At 39.0% G+C, this 18,992-nt stretch overlaps 1 protein-coding gene across 6 annotated transcripts in view; it reads left to right on the forward strand.

Moving 5' to 3' along the window:
- Positions 1 to 997: 997 nt before the first annotated feature.
- The window catches only part of Clasp1 (cytoplasmic linker associated protein 1), a 272,883-nt gene continuing 254,888 nt past the window's right edge, over positions 998 to 18,992 (forward strand). For 5 of the 6 annotated variants that reach the window (XM_076865837.2, XM_076865839.2, XM_076865842.2 and 2 more), the window contains exon 1: positions 1,554 to 1,642. The gene's annotated coding sequence lies outside the window, so the exon portion shown is untranslated. Of the gene's footprint in view, positions 1,069 to 1,553; positions 1,643 to 18,992 lie in introns of those variants that run through there. The other variant, XM_076865838.2, reaches the window with a different exon arrangement.

The raw sequence follows: 18,992 nt of genomic DNA on the forward strand, positions 1-18,992 counted from the left end.
TTGGAGCCGGTTTTGCAAGACGAAAAGAATGCTGATGATTGGCTGCGCAACAATGTAAACTTATTTAATGCTATTGAACTATATGAAAAGTGATGAGGATGGTAAACTTTGTTAGGTGTATTAAAAAAACATAAACAATTATTTCCCATTCTACTTATCAAACCTTACTTTGCATCACCCTTTTTCTCCCCTTCTCCCCATTTCAGGTAGACTATATATTAGTTATACTCCCACATACCAACCAATTCCTCTTTAGCCTTCAGCCATGGTGTTTCTTTTCTGGAATGCTCTTTCATTCTCACCTAACCATATTCAAAAGCTCACTCGTGCTCTCGTCCCTTTCTAAATTCAACCAGGAACTGTATCCTGTTTTTCTTACTCCTTCAAACCACAGTTCTCTTAGCTTTTCTGCACAAGACCCACACCTTGCATTGTTTTAGCTTAGCCCCTCCGATCAGGACTCCTATATCTCTGGGGACCAGAAGGCATTATCTCAACAGTTCTCCGGTACCATTCTCCCAACCCATTCACACTGCCAGCAGCATGGAGCTCGGCACCAAGGAGGTTCCAGAAGAATCACGTGCATTGAACATCATTCTTAAGAGTGATTTTCATGAAGCAGTGTAGGTTATCATCACAAAAACTTTCAAAGTCAAATTACCGGCGAGCACAGAAGCTTCACAAGGCAGAACCGTGGGTCCTTCAGGATCCTTGAAGGCAGCCCTATAATTTGCATAGCTTTCCACCCTCCAGCTCTCTTTCCCACATTTCATCAGCGGGTAAGGCGCCAGGAAGGGCAGAAGCGGCATTATTTAGGCAGTCCTATAAGTAAAAAAAGCTTTTTTGAGGTTGACTCAAGAGTCCCCGAAGCCTCCACGGGGGCGGCTCTGCTCCTAAAACAGCAAAGAACTGTTCAAAAGTTATGCTTCCGGGATAAGCGTCCGCGCCACCTAGGGAAAGCGACGCTCTGCCTCGCTACGGGCAGTCACAGGGCACAATTTCCTTCATGAAAGTCGCCCGATGGGGATGGGGCGCCCGTAACCCAGAAGTGAAATACTGTTTCCTCAGGTATTAGACCCCCCTCCCCCAGCCAAAGGAAGTTCCGGCCGGACGACTTTAATCTACGCTCTCTTGACTCCTCTCTAGCTCTTCCTATCACTCTCCTTGCTTTCTGGTGTGTGTTGCTTAGGTCCGTCCTTTTATCTTGCCCGAGTTTTGCCGCAACTCTCCAAGCTGACTACTACACGCTGGCTACCCTTTCCTTAACCTTTACCCTACGGGTCCTCATTAGCGTCAACTAACGTTTTCCGTGGAGGCAAACCTCTCGAGGTTGCCAGCTCCCCAAGCTCAACGCAGCCAGGCCGGCGCCTGCGCGGGGCGTTACCATAGAGAGGCAGCCACCTCTCTGGTCTCGATTTACACTCTCTATGGTCCAGCCCGGTCGGTGGCGGTAAAGGGAAAAAGAGAGACTGCACTGCGCAGGCGCTGTGGGCTTCTCTCGCTCCTTTTTTTTTTTTTTTTTCTTTTTTTCTTTTTTTTTTTTTTTTTTAATCCCCGCACCAAGCGCTTAACCTCATTGGGGTGGAGGAGAAGGCGGCGGCTGTCCGGTCCGCAGCGGCAAACAGTAGCGAATAATAGGATTGTAAGTACCGGGTTAGGGCGAGGAGGTTTAGACCCGAGTCGTCCCGAGGCCCCCGGTCCCTCCCCCGCGGCGGCGGGCGCCGGGTCTGGGTGGGGGCGATGTCCAGCGCTGTCATCCACTCTTGGGTGCACTTTGGGGGGAGGGGGCGGCCCTTAAGTGGGAGCCGGGTGAGGAGCGGGATGTGAGGGCGGTGGATCCTACCAGTAGGTTGCTGATCCCAGGCTTCTTTGCAGAGGGCGGGCGGGCGGCGCTGGGGTCAGTCGGGCTTTGTGTGCCCCTCTCACTTTCTCTCTCTCTCTCAGACTCCACCCCGGGCCCCCTTCCTGACCCGAGTCCGCCGGCCCCGGGGGGAGAAACCAACTCGATTCGGGTCGCCTGGGAAAGGAGCTCGGGATTGCGAGGCACGGGGCTCGGGAGAGAAACCTACAGCAACTAGTCATCGGCGAGTGATGGGTGTGGAGAAAGATCCAGAGGGAAGGGTCCCGGGGAGGCGAGCGGCCGGGCTCGCGGCCGGGCCAGACAAAAGCTGAACGAGCGGCGCGGAGCTGAGCAGCCCGCCGAGAGCAATGCGGAGGGTCCCCGTGGTCTCGGGGGGGGGGGGGGCCTCCGAGAGCTTCTTTCCGAAGCTGGGAAAGCGGACAAGTGCTGAGTTAAGCCTGAACAGCCTCCTCAACTTGCCTTTGTTGTTCTTTGGTATTGGCAGAGACGCTCTGACGAAGATGAGTGTGTGATCTTGCACGTTAGCCTGGTTGGGTACAATGGAGCTAATCGAATTTTGCTTTCCAATTTTTTTTTTTTTTTTTTCTGAGCTTCTCGGATGAGTATGGGGTTTTCCAGAGTCTAACTTATTACATAATATTTAAAGAAGAGTTGTGTTTATTTCCGAAATTAAAAAAAAAACATAATTAAGTGGAGTCTTTTAAAGCATGTTGTGTTCCATCCGGTGAATTTCTGTGTAACTTGGTTCCTTCATTAAATACTGACCTGTTCGTAGAACCCGTGAGCTCTTTAAACATGATACTTTAATTTGTAGATGTGGCAACGAGTGCTTCGGGTTCTATAGTCCTTTGGGAGGCAGTGATGCAGAAGAGACAGAAGTGAGAAACAGTTGCATGTGCCATGTACCTTGCACCATATTCAGGTGTCCCAGTCTGATGTCAATTTGGCCTTAGGAATTGTATTTTTATTACTATTATTCGGTATTCGTGACATTTACTGAACTTTTCCTATAAGGGATCTTAGACAGTCCCAGTCCCTTTACTCATCAAGAGGTTTAGAAGAATAGTAACATTGATGCAGAGACCATCCAGATAAGGAAAATAACACAGTGCCCCAGAGTACGGAATATTATTTATCTTCTCCATTTGCTAGGACAATTTTTAAAATTTGATGAGCTGTTTGCTTACTCATTTTTGTAAAGTTGTCTAATTGCACCTTTGTAGCAGTTACTCAAATCTCATTTTCTGTAAGTCATTGTTTATTATGTGCTAACTTGTAACACTGCTTTTTAGGTTTATAAAGTTTTAATTTTTATCAAGGAGTTTTCAGCCATCGTTTTTAATTCTCCCAGCTAAGGTTAGCCAGTCAGAACTCCTTCAAAGAGACTTTTATTAGTGGTGGAGATGTCAAATACTGTATGTTACAGTTGATGTGGCAAGTACAGAAAAGGTTTTTTTGCAAAGTTTACCACATAAATTTGTGTTAGAACCCAAACCCTAGATCTCCTACTGTGTCAGGCTTTTGAATTAACCCACAGATTCAACCTTATTTATGTGCAGTAGATAAGGAAGCAAACATCTGAAGCTTCATGTGTTATGCTTTGGAAACTACTTCAGTAGAATGTAAGTGTAGTTCAGATGATGGGAACTTGCTTTTTATAGAGGAAGATTTCAGATCCTTAAAATAGTTTACATGGATGATGAGAAATGATTACAGGCTAAAAGAAGTTTATTACTGAAATGTGTTATATTTTGTTTGGTTTTGGATTTAGATTTTTTTTTTGCTTCAGTCTTCTATTAATTAAGTTTTGCTTCTTTGCTTTTGTTTTGGTACTGGGAATTTAACCCAGGGGTATTTTACCCCTGAGCTTCATCCCTATCCCTTTTTATCTTTTGAGACAGGGTCTAGCTAAGTTGCTTAGGGTCTGAATCTGGCCTTGAATTTGTGATCCTCTTCCTGCCTCAGCCTCCCAGGTCTCTGGGATTATAGGTTCATGTTACCACACCTGGCTTTGGTGTCATGATTTAGAAGTTGGATGAGATAGATTGAGATTCTATTTGTTGATGTCAATTCTGGCCTTAGGAATTGTGTTTTTATAATAATATTCTACTTAAAATTACTTTTAAATATAATATTTTTAATTTTATAGTACTATTGGTGGATCTCAATCATTTAAAGGTCAATGTTAGGCTCAGAGTTGATCTGCCCCCCCAGATCTGAGTTTTAATAGCTATCAGTTGTGATAACTGCATGTTTGGTTGTCAAATTAAACAGTTGAAATAGTAGACAGTAGTAAAACATGTTTAAAAGCAGAATCATTTAAATGATTTCCTTGAAAAAAGTGAAGGATCTGTTAGTCTTAAAAATAAAAACAAAAACTAAGCAAAGAAAGCATTGATGATACAATTTTTTGATTTATAAAATATAATTTAAAAAATGAACTAAGCTTTCTTTTCTCAGTGCCAGCAGAGCATCATCCATGAAGTGTATATAGATATTAGACTAAGTGACCTCTACAGCACCAGAGTTACTGATTTTTTATAGCTGGGTCTTCATTATACCAGGGCTTTCCTGCCCACTTTATGCTCAGACTATTCTCACCTGGAAGTCTCACCCCTTGCTGTTTCCTGTCATATAGTCACCTTCCTCCTTGCTCAGGTTTACTTGTGGACATGCACTTTTCTCTGGGTCCTTGAAAGCACAGGAAGTTTGTAGAACACATTATGGTATCCATGGTAACTTACTAATGTGACTTTTATACCTAGTGGAAATTGCTGATTATATAAAAGGATAAACAAATACCTTGGAATGTAGACTAATAGGATTTGTATCTTGGAAGAAGAGCTCTTAGAGGCACCATAATCCAACATTCTACCATATTCCTGCTACATTCAGTCTCAAACCTCAGGCATGCTGCTCTATTCTTGTAGAGCCTTGATTGCCAGACATGTGTTTAGACTGTTCTAGAATCTGGTCTTCCCCTTTTACCTGTTGACATGAATTGTTCCCGCGAAGTAACATAAATTAAGTTTGTTTCTTCTCTACACAATAGTCCTTCATATTTCCCAGGATAGCCATCAGGATTTATCTAGATTTATTGGTTAGATCATTTACTAAGTCCTTCAGGTAGGCACCAGGTACCAAGAGGCATACATACATGGTTCCTGCACTTCAGGGCTCTTGGGCTAGGAGGAGAGACAACTACAGCATGAATTGATGGCAGTTTTATTGGACACCTGCAAACAGCCTTAGGTTCTTTGTCCCTTGCAGGTTTATTTGTTTGGTGCTGTGGATTGAATTCAGGGCCTTGCACCATAGGTTAAGCATGTGCTGTATCACTGAGCTACTTTTCCAGCTGGCCTTCTAGTTTAGTAGGGGCTCACTGTGCTTCTTTGGGCAACTCTGTTTTTAAAAGAAAACAGATTTCAATATGACCTGACCAGAGTTTACATACAACTGTTTTCTTTCTTTCTTTTTTTTTTTTTGTTACTAAGGATCTAACCTGGGGATACTCTGCCATCAAGCTACATTCCCAGTTCTTTTTATTTTTTAATTTGAGACAGGGTCTTGCTAAGATGTAGAGGGTCTTGCTAAATTACTGAGACTGGCCTTGAAGTTGCAGTCCTTCTGCCTCAACCTCCAAGTATCTGGGATTACAGGTGTGCACCACCATAACTGACTGTACAGTTTTCCTAGTGTAGGAAACTAGACCAGCAATTTTCAAACTTTGCCACGTTAATCTTGTGACTTTGGGCCAATTAAGTAATCTCTTTCTATTTTATTGTCTTCATCTATAAAAGCGAGGGTGAGGGGAGGGCAGTGTTTATAGCAGCACATACTTACATGGTTGTAGAGATCATATAAGTAATACATGTAAAGTGCTAGGACAATGACTAGCATATATTTAGTGAGTGATATATGATAATATTGAGCTAATATTAATTACAATGTTGTGGTAATTGCAATAAGAAGTCACTGGAAGCACTTTGGGAACTTGTTAAATTATAAATGGCTTGGGTTTATTTATTTACTCTCTTCCATCCAGAAATTTTGATCAGTTAAGTCTGCATGGAACCTGAGTGTCACTTTAAAGGTTGAGAATTCTTTCTTCTATATTTTTGCTGTCAGTGATTACATTAGCTATTGTTTTTAGGTACTGGGGATTGAACCCAGGAGTGATTGACCACTGAGTTACATCCCTAGCCCTTTTTTTATTTTGAGATAGGATCTTGCTAAGTTGCTTAGGGCTTTGCTAAATTGCTGAGGCTGGCCTCAAACTTGTGATCCTCCTACCTCAACCACCTGAGTTGGTGGGATTATAGGCCTGTGCCTCCATGCCTGGAAGCTTTTACAGATTAAAATTTAAAGAATTATCCACATGTGGATGAAGAGGTATAAAAATGCAAATAACGGGAAGGGCAGTGTTGATGGAAAAGGCAGTTTTTTAACAGGAGGTGCCAATCTTGGTGCTCCTCTGAGACACATCTGCGTAGGAGTTTATAATTTATCCTTTAAAACACTGTTAATTATTACCCCCCACCTTTTTTGGATAGAAACATAAATGAATGTCTTCATAATATTAATAACCAGATTAAAAAAATCATGATTTTCAAAGCACCTTTATAGTCATAATTGTTTTTTCTTCCAAGTCCTGAAGGTGGGAATGGGCAACAGTATCTCTGTTCTGTCACTTTGCACATAAGAAACCAAAGTTTGCAAGTGAAACCCAGTCCAGATAAAACTAGGAAAAGAACTGGGCCTTCTGTCTCATGAGCCACATTATCTCTTAGATACATAATTTTGTTGGCTTTTATTGAAGTTTATGAAGTTCATGAAGTCTTCTGATCTCTTTGCCATGTGACTATCTGCCAAACCAGATTCCCCCTTTCCTTTAATGCATATACTTGCTTTTTAAAAAATATTAATCTAAGATTTCATATTTATATCCATCTGCCAAGATGTATCTTTTGGGACAAATAATTTAGAACTGGCTCATAGCCATGTGTTACTGTGGCACATTTGGGTGCGTTTGTCTTGGTTCAGGATGGCTGAGGTCAATGTTACACTCTTCACCTGTGTAAATGTTGTTTAATTAAATCTCCAGGCAGAATCAAATTTATTTATAGTCTTATTATAGTAATGTAGCAATGATACAGAAATTCAAGAGACCAGACGGGAATAACCCCTGTTAAACTGTCCCAGTATTAGCTTTATTTATTTATTTTGGTGGTGCCAAGGATTGAACCTAGGGTCCCATGCATGCCAAGCAGGTGTTCTAGCACTGAGCCACATCTGCAGCTTTAGCTATTACGTCTTTCCTTTTTTTGTGCATGTGTATGGTGATAGGGATCGAACTGAGGGACTTGTGCATGCGAGGCAAGCACTCTACCAACTGAGCTATGTCCCCAGCCCCTAGCTATTATTTTTTAATGTACTACCTTTTGAGACTGTCCTTGTATCCATATTTTGTAGGAAGTAGTTTTAGATTTTTCATGGTTTATGATAGTTTGTAACTGCTATGCACTTGTAACTAATATATAGTTTGTAACTATAATGTACATAATTTAAATATTTAATACTTTCATATTTGAATTAATATGGCAAATTTTGATAAACTATTTGGGATACTTTACATCTCTTTTTAATATCACATATTACACAATGACATCTTTTTGCATATAATTTTTTTCTTTTGTGTTATTATTTTCTTAGAATAAATTCAGTGAAGTAAGATTACCAAGTTGATCACTTTTTGACACATATTGTCAGATTGCTGATCAAAAATTTGTACCTGTTAATAATTTTCCCAGTAATCCAAGCATGTACCAGTTTCACAGAAATTTGACCAACTTCTAATAATATAGTTGAAGTATATTTTTGCTACTAAAAGAAATGTAGATGGTACATTATTTTTAGTTTTTTATTACTTATTTTGTATTTATTTAAAATATAACCAATCACAAGAGATTTTTATATGAAAGTACTGTATGAAACTTGAATTGGTTATTATGTGCATATGATATAGCTTATTTGCTTGTGTTGCCAATAACATCACCAAAGCCATTGCATTTCTAGATGGGCATACAAGAAAATGCAGACCTTGTTTTGTGGGGCAGATTGTTGTATTTGTCTACCTTGGCATGTGATCCTATAACATTTTTGTGTCCTACCTTAAGTGTTATTTTTGTTGCAATACCTGGGATCAAACCTAGAGCCTCATGCATGTTAGGCAAGCACTCTATCACTGAGCCACATTCCCAACCCTTAAGTGTTTCTTTCTTCAGACAGTTGTGCAGTAGAGCCCCGCCTAAAATATTTACTAATCAGAATGTCTGTGGGCTGACTGAGGTATCTGTTATTTTAACAGGTTCCCCAAGTGCTTCTGAGGCCACCAAAGATTGAGAGCAGCCTCTGGGGACTCCCTTCCAGCTAATTTTCTTCACAGATTGTGTCTTTCCTGCGGGTAGAGGCTGACTGTGTTATGAACGGTTGCTCAGACATGCTAACAGAGGCCTGTTGTACAGAGAGTGAATTGTGTGGCAGTGCTCTTCCCAACGAAGAGTAGCTGGATTCGTTCTAGGAACAATAAGCCCAGTCTTTCTAAGAGAAGTTGAACCGCATTAAAATTGTTCTTTCTCGGAAGTCTCCTCATGGTGCTAGTGATTGTGTTTGAGTTCTGACAGACCCCACCCAAGTCTCTGCCTGCTCAGCCTTTGGCAGGCTCGGGAATAGCACAGTAGCAGAAGCCATGGTAGATTGAATGCCCACCATTTGCCAGGTGTTGGCTTGGGTGTTAGAGGTATGCTATTGCAAGTTTCGTGGCACCACTGAAGGCAAGTGCTGTTTTCATTCACGAGTGGAAGCTGAGGCTTTGTACTTGAATAATGTGTGATCATACGGCTGCTTTCAGGTTTTTCAGCTTCCTTTCCATCTTCCTTTCCTCCTCCTTTCCTTCCAGCTCAGGTTGTTCTTCCTTGATGCGAGATCAGTAGTCTGCATGGGGGAACTGCCACCTGGCAGCATCTGGAGACTCCTCTGTAGTCTGGAGGAGTGAGGTGTTGGAAGCTTCCCACTAGACTTGCAATGAGGCTTAGATCCAGTGATCCCAGAGCCCCTTTCAGATTGGAGTCCCTGATTTGAAATTTACCTTTGGACAATTCAGATCTCTGAAGACCTAATATGGGTTTTTTTTTTTCTTTTCAATTTAATTTTATTGTGGTAAAATATATGTAAATCAAAGTATGCCATTTTGACCGTTTTTAAGTATTAATTCAGTGGCATTCACACTGCCATTATCATTTATCTCCAGATGTTTTCTATCACCTTGAATTGAAACTCTGTATTCATTGAGCTGAGCTCCTCATTTCTCCATCTCCCTGTTCCTGGTAATTACTAATGTACTTCTCTCCATACATTTACCTATTCTGAATATTTCATGTGAGTGAAATCATAAGATATTTTGTTCTTTTGTGACTAGCTTATTTTACCTAGCATACTAAGTAAAGGTTATTAAAGATTCAGGTATGTTATAACACATATCATAATGCCATTCCTTTTTTACTGCTGGATAATATTCTGTTGTATAGATATACCACATTTTATTTATTCATTCATGTCAATGGCATTTGCCTTGTTTGTAGTTTTTAGTTATTGTCAGTAGTGGTGCAGTGAACATTGATGTAGAAATATCTGAGTCTTAGTTTTTGATTCTTATGGGTAGACCTTGGAATGGATCTGTTGGGTCGTATGGCAATTCCTGTTTAACTTTTAGAGCAGTCGCCAAGTTGTTTTTCACTGTGGCTGCACCATTTTACATTCCCACTAGCACTATATGAGAGTTTCAGTTTTTCTACATCCTTACCAACAATTATTATTTTCTGTTTTTTTAATAAATATTTTTGTTACATTTGTTTATAATACATGTGAAATGGTATTGCATTATGGTTTTGATTTTCATTTTTCAACAACTAAGGTGTTGTACTTTTTTGTTGTCTGTTGGCCGTCATATGTTCTTTGGAGAAATGTCTGTTCAGATCCTTTGCCCATTTTAAAATCTGTTGTTGGTCCTTTTTTTTTTTTTTGGTACTCATTGAACTCAGGAACACTTTACAGTGAGCTTTATCCCAAGTTATATTAATTTTTTATTTTGAGACAGGATCTCACTAAGTTGCTGAGGGTGATGCTTAGTTGAAGGGGCTGGCCTCCAGCTTGTGACCCCCAAGTAGCTGGGATTATAGGCATATGCCACCATACCCGCTATCTTTAGTGTTGTTGTTGTTGAGTTTTATTATATATTTTAAATATATAATAAATTTACATTATAATTTCTTATTAGGTATGTAATTTGCAGATATTTTCTCCTACTCTGTAGGTTGTCTTTCTTGATAATGACTTTTGATGCATAACATATTGAATTTTAATGGCGTCTAGTTCATTTATGTTTTCTTTTGTTGCTTGTGCTTCTGTGTCAAATCTAAAGAATTTGTTGCCAAATCCAACGTAATGAAAATTTATCCCTGTGTTTTCTTCTAATATTTCATAATATTAGCTCTTACATTGAGGTCTTTGATTCACTTTAATTTTTGTGTAAGATATAAGGTGAGAAGTCCAAGTTCATTCTTTTGTATGTGGATATCTAGTTGTCCTAACACCATTTGTTGAAGACTGTTAAAAATTAAAAAAAAAAAAAAAAAAAAAAATTAACTGCCTGCTTGCTTGCTTGCTTTCTTGGGTTGAATCCAGGGCCTTGCACATGCTAGGTAAGTACTCTACCACTGAGTTACAGCCCCAGCTCTTTTTAAATTTTACTTTAAGACTGGGTCTTGCTAAATTGCTCAGACTGACCTCAAATTTGGCAATCCTCCTGCCTCAGCCTCCTGAGTAGTTGGGATCACAAACCTGTGTTAATTTCTTCTGTTTTGCATCACTTGGTGGGATTCTGGTCTTGTTTTGGTTTTCTAACTTCATGGTCTCCCACTTCACCTCCCCCCACCTCCTGTTTTCTTCCCTTTAAACAGGATACATGAATGTTTTTTGTTATCACTTTGCCCCTTGAGATACTTAATAAATACCAAGTCTCTTCTTCTTGTGTGTCATTATTTAATTTTTACTTATTTTATTTTAATTTTTTGAGCTGTGGTTTGAATCTAGGGCCTTATGTGTGCTAAGCATGCACTTTACCACTGAACTATACTTGTAGCTCCCTATTTAACTCATTTTTGGTACTGGGGATTGAACCCAGGGCCTTGGGCATGCTAGGCAAGTGCTCGCTACATCTCTAGCATCCTGTTTAACTTTTAAATAGTTTGTGTTTCAAAAATAGATTAAAAGGACTTTGAGGGCATGAGAGTATATGTGGTATTTCTTTATTTCCCAATTTCCTTGTTTCCTAATTTCCTCCTTTTGTGGAGGGGGCTTAACTCTAGGGCCTCATCTAGTACCTCCTGCGTTGCTCTGATGCCTGATCTAGTACTGTGCAGGTGTTGTGCTTAACCATTATTGATTGACTGGTGAAATGGAACAGATCCTTATGAATATATTTGGGTAGTTACAGCAAATTCTTCTTAAAAGATTATTGCTCATGTATTAAAAAATTTTTTAAGGTTTTTAACTCAGATCATTTTAAGTTACTTTACCGAGTGTGGGGATTGATAATAGTATCCTGGTTCTTCCAAATGCCTTAGGAATTTTTTGGTGATGTTTGGTATTGGATTAACATCAGTTAGATAACACAGCATTGGGTTCATTGCATGAAAGCCTGAAAAAATGTTGACCTGCTGTGTGAGATTTTGGTGACTGAGTTTTAAATTGGGAATTTTACTTATTTTAGAGGTGATTTTGATGTTCAGAACTTGCTTTTTCATTTTTGACAATGCTTAATTTGAAAATTATTTTGAATTTTTGCAATAAGTATTTTCTAAGGAAAAAAAATGAAACAATGGCATCAGAAAAATTCTTCTATTGTCTAGAAATTCCAAAGGTTAACTAGTAGAGAAATATCTGCTCTTTCTCTTTGGGTCTCATCATATTTCCCTCCATCACACTCTGTAGTGTTCAGTAGCATCTAATGTTACTTGTCCTAGGCCATGAGACTTCCCTTGGGAGTCCATTTTGTAATCTACAGTCCAGATGCAGTGAGGGAAGGCTCAGCTCGTAGGTTGGTGTTTTGTTTTCCAGTAGATTTTGACTCCTGAGAAGGTGTTTCTTAGTTCATTGTTATGTAAACACTTCTGTTACTTTCAGATACTGTTTTTTTACCTAATGTTTAATTTTGAATATCCTTATTAACGGTAGAAACAAATAATGGAATTATTTTATTCTTTCATTTTCTGGTTCTAAGCAACATAACATCAGAGAGGCTAGAACAAATATACTATTTCCTATGCTTTCAAAATAACTGTCAGGCAACAAATGATTCAGCGAGAACTTCAACTCTCTTAAGTAGGATCAGGAAGAGTAGGAAGGAGGGAGGCTGCTTATTTTCTTTTAACTACCTTCCTTCTTTTGGGAGAAGTTTGGCTGGCGTGTATCTGAATCTGTAACTGTTGCTATATCTTTGTGTACATTGTTTGCCCAGAAAGTTTGATTCAAAGAGTATTTTTTTTCCCCACTTAATATGTTACCCTCCCAGCATGTGCTTCCATTCTGAGGAGGCTGGTCCTTTAAAAAGAACAACTTTCTTTCTTTTTTTTTTAATTTAAAAAAAAAAATTTTTAGTTATAGTTGGACACAAGACCTTTATTTATTTATTTTTATGTGGTACTGAGGATTGAACCCAGGGCTTCGCACATGCTAGGTGAGTGCTCTACCACTGAGCCACAACCCCAGCCCCTAAAAAGAATAACTTTCAATGTGAGTTGATCTGGGCTAAGGAGTGGAACATTTTAGCCAGTTGCTGATGAACTTGCTTATATTTGCTGATTGGCAGGCTAAGCTTATTGCTTATAGTTTATAACTTAAATTTCCAAAGTGGAATCAGTGGAAAGAACTTTCCATTCTGCCATTCTTTTCAGAACTTGGAGCAGGTTTCTGAATTTGCCAAAGGACTATTTGTTTGGACAAAGTTAACAATATTTAGCTGCATTGCACAGTACTGATTTTATTGAATCCTGAAAGTGACTATGTGCTGGAAGATTAGGAACGTCTCATTGTAATTATTTGGATACTGGACCTCTTTGGGGTTGGGTGGGGGTACTGAAAGAGATGCAGAAAGGGGGTGTATTAAAGTAAATTGGGCCTAAAAAAAGGAGAGTCTAATGGAAACAGCTGCCATTGAGATAAGAGAGTTAGTTGAGTGTGGTGGTGAACACCTGTAATCCCAGCCTGTGGGCAAATTGAAGCTGGAGGATCCCAAGTTCAAGGCCAGCCTGGACAATTTAGCAAGCCCCTGTCTCAAAATAAAAACTAAGGAAAGGGCTGAGAGTGTAGGTCAGTGGTAGAGCATCCCTGGGTACAGAAAAAACTAAAAACAAATGAAATCAGAGTTATTCTAGGGTATCTCTTGGGTGATTAGTAGAGACCAAATAAACTATATAACTTGATCATACTCTTCCATACAGTTTGCTAATGTGCCTGAGCACAGAGAGAAAGGTTTTTCAGCTTTGTTCCTGAAGATTGTAAAAGGGAAGATTGTAAAAGGGAAGTTCCTTTCCTAGGAGATGGTTATGACTTCATGTGTTATGTGTGCTACCCTGGGAAGAAGGAAAGAGGGCTCTGCTGTAGTTTGAACGTGTCTCCCCAATTTAAATGTTGGAAACTTAATCCCCAATTTGTATGTCATGATATTTGGAGTTAGGGGTCTTTGGGAAGCAATTAGGATTAGATGAGGTCATGGGGTAGGGGAGGCCCACAATGACATTAGTGGCTGAATATAAAGAGGAAGAGCTGCACTTTGCTCTGTGATGCTCTCTGCCATGTTCTGCGCAGCAAGAAAGGCCCTCACCAGGTGCTGGTGCCATGCTGTTGGGCTTCCTAGCCTCCAGAGCCACAAGCCAAATAAACCTCTCTCTCTTTCTCTTTCAATATAGGAAATTAAACCCAGGGCCATGTGCATACTAGTCAAGCACTCTACTACTGAGCTACATCATGTTAAACTTCTATTTTTTATAAATCATCTAGTCTCAGATATTTTGTGATAGGAACAAAAATGGACTAAGGCTCCTAATCTGGGACTGGGGAAAAGGATATGGCCTCTTCCTGTTTTGACCTGAAGATGTGGACCCTCAAGCAGGTGTGCACTCTTTTGGTTGGGTACTCTGAGACCTGTTTATTGTCTTCCATTCATGAGAGAGCTGTGTTGGCTGGGACCTAGCTTGTGACCATGGGATAAGGAGACTGACTCTTGGCAATATTCATGCCATGTTCTAATTTTGTGCAGTGGCCACAGATAACAGCCAAGAGAGCACTGTTGCTAAGAGAAGAAACCTGTTTGAAAGTTACATGTTGCCGAAAGCCTTATATTTTAATAAAAGCAGGACTTCTTTTTTTTCGATACTTACTTGAATCGAAGTCAGCTGATCAGTGACTTGATTCTGGAATTTTTAGGGTGAGGGCTAGATGTTGTATTTTTGGGAACTGGAAGACAATAAACAGGAAGACAATAATAAACAGAAGACAAGAATAAATGGAAGACAATAAACAGGTCTCAGAGATGTTGTATTTTAGGGTGAGGGCTAGATGTTGTATTTTTGGGAAACTGGTTGCTGTTGCTTCTGGGTAGTGATGGCATTGTTAACATTGTATTAATTGTAGTTACAAGCTTATTACATGCATTATTGACTATACAATTTTATAGAAGGTACCTAGGGGAAATACTTGTGCCCCTTTTATTACAAGTGAATTTAAATCTGTTGTAATTGTATATGAGAATTCTTTTCATCTTGTTTAAATTATCTAGAAATGGGAAGACTGCTAGTTAAATACATGAAATTTTCTATTATAAAATATTTATTTTTAAACAGGTAATACATACACAGTTTAATTTTTTTTGTGTGTGGGGGGGCGGATACTAGGGATTGAACTCAGAGGTACTGAGCCACATCCCCAGACCTTGCTGTTGCTGATACTGCCTTTGAACTCACGATCCTCCTGCCTCCTGCCTTAGCCTTCCAAGCCACTGGGATTACAGGTGTGTGTCTCTGCATCTGGCCACAGTTTAAAGTTTTAAGTTGTCTTCTACTTAGTTGCATTCTATTTTCCTGGAGGCATTAATGTTATTAATTATATACGTGAAAGAATGTATAAATGTGTCTATACACCTTTCCTCCTTTTTGTACAGATGATACCTTAGTATCAACTATTCTGTTTTGCTTTTCATTAAACTTACCATTTTGGAAATTGTTCTATCAATACACAAAAGACTTCCTTTTTAACTGATAATGAATATTATAGCTGAATAGCATCTTGTCATATATACTATAGTTTTTTGGTACCAGGAATTGAACTCAGAGGCACTCAACCGCTGAGCCACATCCCCAGCCCTATTTTATATTTTATTTAGAGACAGGGACTCAGTGAGTTGCTTAATGCCTCACAGTTGCTGAAGCTGGCTTTGAACTCACAATTCTTCTATCTTAGCCTCCCAAGCCACTGGGATTACAGGTATGCACCACCGTGCCTGTCTAATTATACCATAGTTTAATGAGTATGCTATTGATAACATTTAATTTTTCTAATCTTATAAAGTGTTACAAAGAATAATCTTATATTTTGTTATTTTTCGTGTGTGTGTGTGTGTGTGTGTGCGCGCGCGCGTGTATGTAAATTCCCAGATATTGACCTTTGGGGTGTTATATGTCATAAAATTTTGAGAGCTGTTGCCACATTATCCACTGTAGAGATTATGTGTCTTTTTTGACTTAAAACATGGCTGTGGTTAGTTCAGTGATCAGCAGTGAACTGAGCATTTGTCTTCTTCTCATTATTGTTTTTCTATTTTTGACTTGGCAAGAATTCCATGCTGGTTGAGGTTCAGAAATGTGCTTTGTTTCTTTATAGGTGTTGTTATTCTAGAGATGAGTGCTGGATTTGGACAATTTACTGAATAAACTGCAGTTTCCGTTGTTTTCAATACTTGGTATTATAACTGATATGGCTTAGGTACCAGGTTTATAATTTTACTTGACTTTACAAACAACTTTCTGGTATTTATTAGGTAGAGTATGGATTCAGTTAGACAATAAATATTTTTAATGCTTAAAATTTATATTTATTTGGAATAGATGATATATACATGGTTAAACAGTGTTGAGGTACACAGGACAGAGTAAAATGTAGGTCTTCCTCCACTGTCTTGTCCTCTCTCCCCCTTCTCATTCCCAGGGTCATGATGGAGTTTGAATTTGAAGTAATGTATGTTCACACAAGCCATTGTATCTTTGTAAAGGCTACAGCATTGTTCTATTGGTACCACCACTCTTATTTTTAACATTTATTGTTATATAAATAGTACATTTTCATTTCATTTTATTTTTAAAAAATATTTATTTATTTACTTTTTTAGTTGTAATTGGGCATAATACCTCTGTTTCGTTTGTTTTTATGTGGTGCTAAGGATGGAACCCAGTGCCTCACACGTGCAAGGCAGGCGCTCTACCACTGAGCCCCAGCCCCAGCCCCAATTTTTATTTTAGAAAGTGGCATTATAAACATGCTGTTTTCTGATTTGCTCTTTTTTACTAAAATTTAGATAGCTTTTTTGATACTGGAGATTGAACTGGGGTGCTCTACCCCTGAGCCCTTGCTCTTTTTTTTAAAGACAGGGTCTTGCTAAGTTGCCAAACCTGGCCCCAAACTTTCTATCCTCTTGCCTTAGCCTTTTGAGCCACTGGGATTATAGGCCAGCACTACTCTGCACGGCCCATTGTAATTTTTTTTTTTTTTAAATGAATAGCTGCAATGAACAACTTTATATATATTAGCATACTTGATACATTATTTCCTTAGATTTGAATTTACTGGGTCCAAAGATGTATTCATATGGATGTTGATGGATGTTGCCAAATTGTCCTAGATGGTTATAAAAGTTTGTTTATATCAGCATTGTATTAAAACATGTATTTGATTCTATCTAGTTACATTTGTGATTTTTTTTTTTTTTTGTACTGAGGATTGAACCCAGGGGTGCTCAAACACTGAGCTACATCCCCATCCCTTTTTATTTTTTATTTGAGACAGAGTCTTCCTAAGTTGCTCAGGAGCTTGTTAAGTTGCTGTGGCTGGCCCTGAATTTGTGATCCTTCTGCCTCTGCCTCCTGAGTTGCTGGAGTGTTATCATCATGCCTAGTTTAAGTTATCTTTTTATTTCAATGTAGGACTAGAGTGATGTTAGTATTTTTAAAAAAATCTGTTACAGTTGAATAGGAATAAGTCAACATAGAAAAATTGAGGCAGGCTATTAAGTGGTTAAGGTGACTCAGTGGTCAAGTGCCCCTGGGTTCAATCCCTAGTGCCAAAAATAAAAGGGGCAGTCACAAATCAATTTGGAAATTTGAGCATCTTTGTGTAGTACAGTTGTTAAGGCACACATCTCTTTTTGTGCTTTTCCTTTGAAATTTTTCCTAAATCCATAAAATACGAATGTAAGATGTTATTTTACTACAGCAGTGTTCTGCTATGGTTTGTTTGAGACATATTGCAAAATTTTTCTCTTACGTGTAAGCTTTTCTAGAGTACAGATTTAAAATACTGTATATGTGCTTGAAATATGGTTCATGGGGGTGAGTAGCAAGTAGTATACGAAGTTGTTTTTAGTCGTCTTGGCCATTGTTCAGCTCATGTTCTAAGTTATTTTTCCCTGCCAGGTCACTTATATTGTATTGAAAGGATTTGGAGTAAATATGAGAAGATGATGATTTGTTAATGAGTAAGTAAATCTGTAAAAGCTTCACTTCAGTTTTTTTTTTTCCTTCAGCAAGCACAGGGCTCCTTATCCTTGGGGCTCCATGACGCTGCAGGGTTTCCTACCAGATTCTCTGTCTTCAGTATGAATGTTGCTGGAGCAAGGAATGAAGACAGGGGGATTGCCTTGGAGTGTAAGGGTCAATAAGCAAAGTCTATGTTTTTATGCTTGGCACACCCAAGACAACTGTGCCAAGTGGTACCCTTGCGTTCATTTCACTGTTGTGTGTGGTCTTCCCTGTTCCTCTGATGACTAAGGAGTCAGCAGAAAAGTGAGTCTCTGAGGAAGGCATCTTGATATTTTGTGTTGGAATGCGTTCCTTACTTCTTGTTCTCTTCCCAGTGTACTTAGAGCTTACTGAGGGCAGTGCCTGGCAGATTAGCCAGCACGTTAGGTATTGAGTGAATTTAGAAAAACTGGGACCAAGAACCTGTCTCCATCAGGTATATTTTAAAACTTTTTTCTTTTTGTTTTTTCCAAAACTTTTTATTTTTAAATAATTACAGAATTATGAGAAGTTGCAAAAAAAAAAAAAAAATACAGAGTGTTCCTATTTGTCCTTCACCCACTTTCCCCCAATGGTTCGTGTATTTGCTGTGTTCCTCCTTTAGTCCTCTGCATTCCCCTTTTCTTCCTTCTTGTTCCTACTCTTGGTTTTGCCTTTGGCCTGCCTTTGGCAGTCTGTGGGAAGTACTGAACTCTCTGAACTGAAAGTTGCTGATCACTCTTCAAGGACTATTGTTGCGGTTCCTACTCTTCATTTGTTCTTTCTGGATCATTCGTATAGTATATGGTGCTGTGCCAGGTACTAGGTGCTCCTCTGCATTCAGGCCCTTCTGTTTTTATTTTGAGAACATTAAGTACAGTGGTTAGATCATTCCTTATAGTTCTTTTTGTAAAAAATACATACACATGCACATGTGTGCATGTTCATGTGTGTGTTTTTGTGTCAAAATTACTCAGACCTCTGTGTGTTTGTGAGAAGAAGCCATAGCATTTTAATGGGAAATAGCCCTGGATTTGAAATCCTGGTTGAAATCCTAGTTCTTTTTCACAGTCGCTGTGTGAACTTGGAATTCACTTTGTTTCCAAAATTCTGAATCTATTTTCTTCAGTAAAATAGACATGGTAATACTATTCTTAGAAAAGTATTGTGGGGGTTAGACAAATTGGCATTTGTATGAACACTCAATGAATGAGAAAGTGATGTTTCAAATGTGAAGTAGCTATGCT

The sequence above is a fragment of the Callospermophilus lateralis genome, chromosome 9 (assembly GCF_048772815.1).
Source record: "Callospermophilus lateralis isolate mCalLat2 chromosome 9, mCalLat2.hap1, whole genome shotgun sequence".
Lineage (NCBI taxonomy): Eukaryota > Metazoa > Chordata > Mammalia > Rodentia > Sciuridae > Callospermophilus > Callospermophilus lateralis.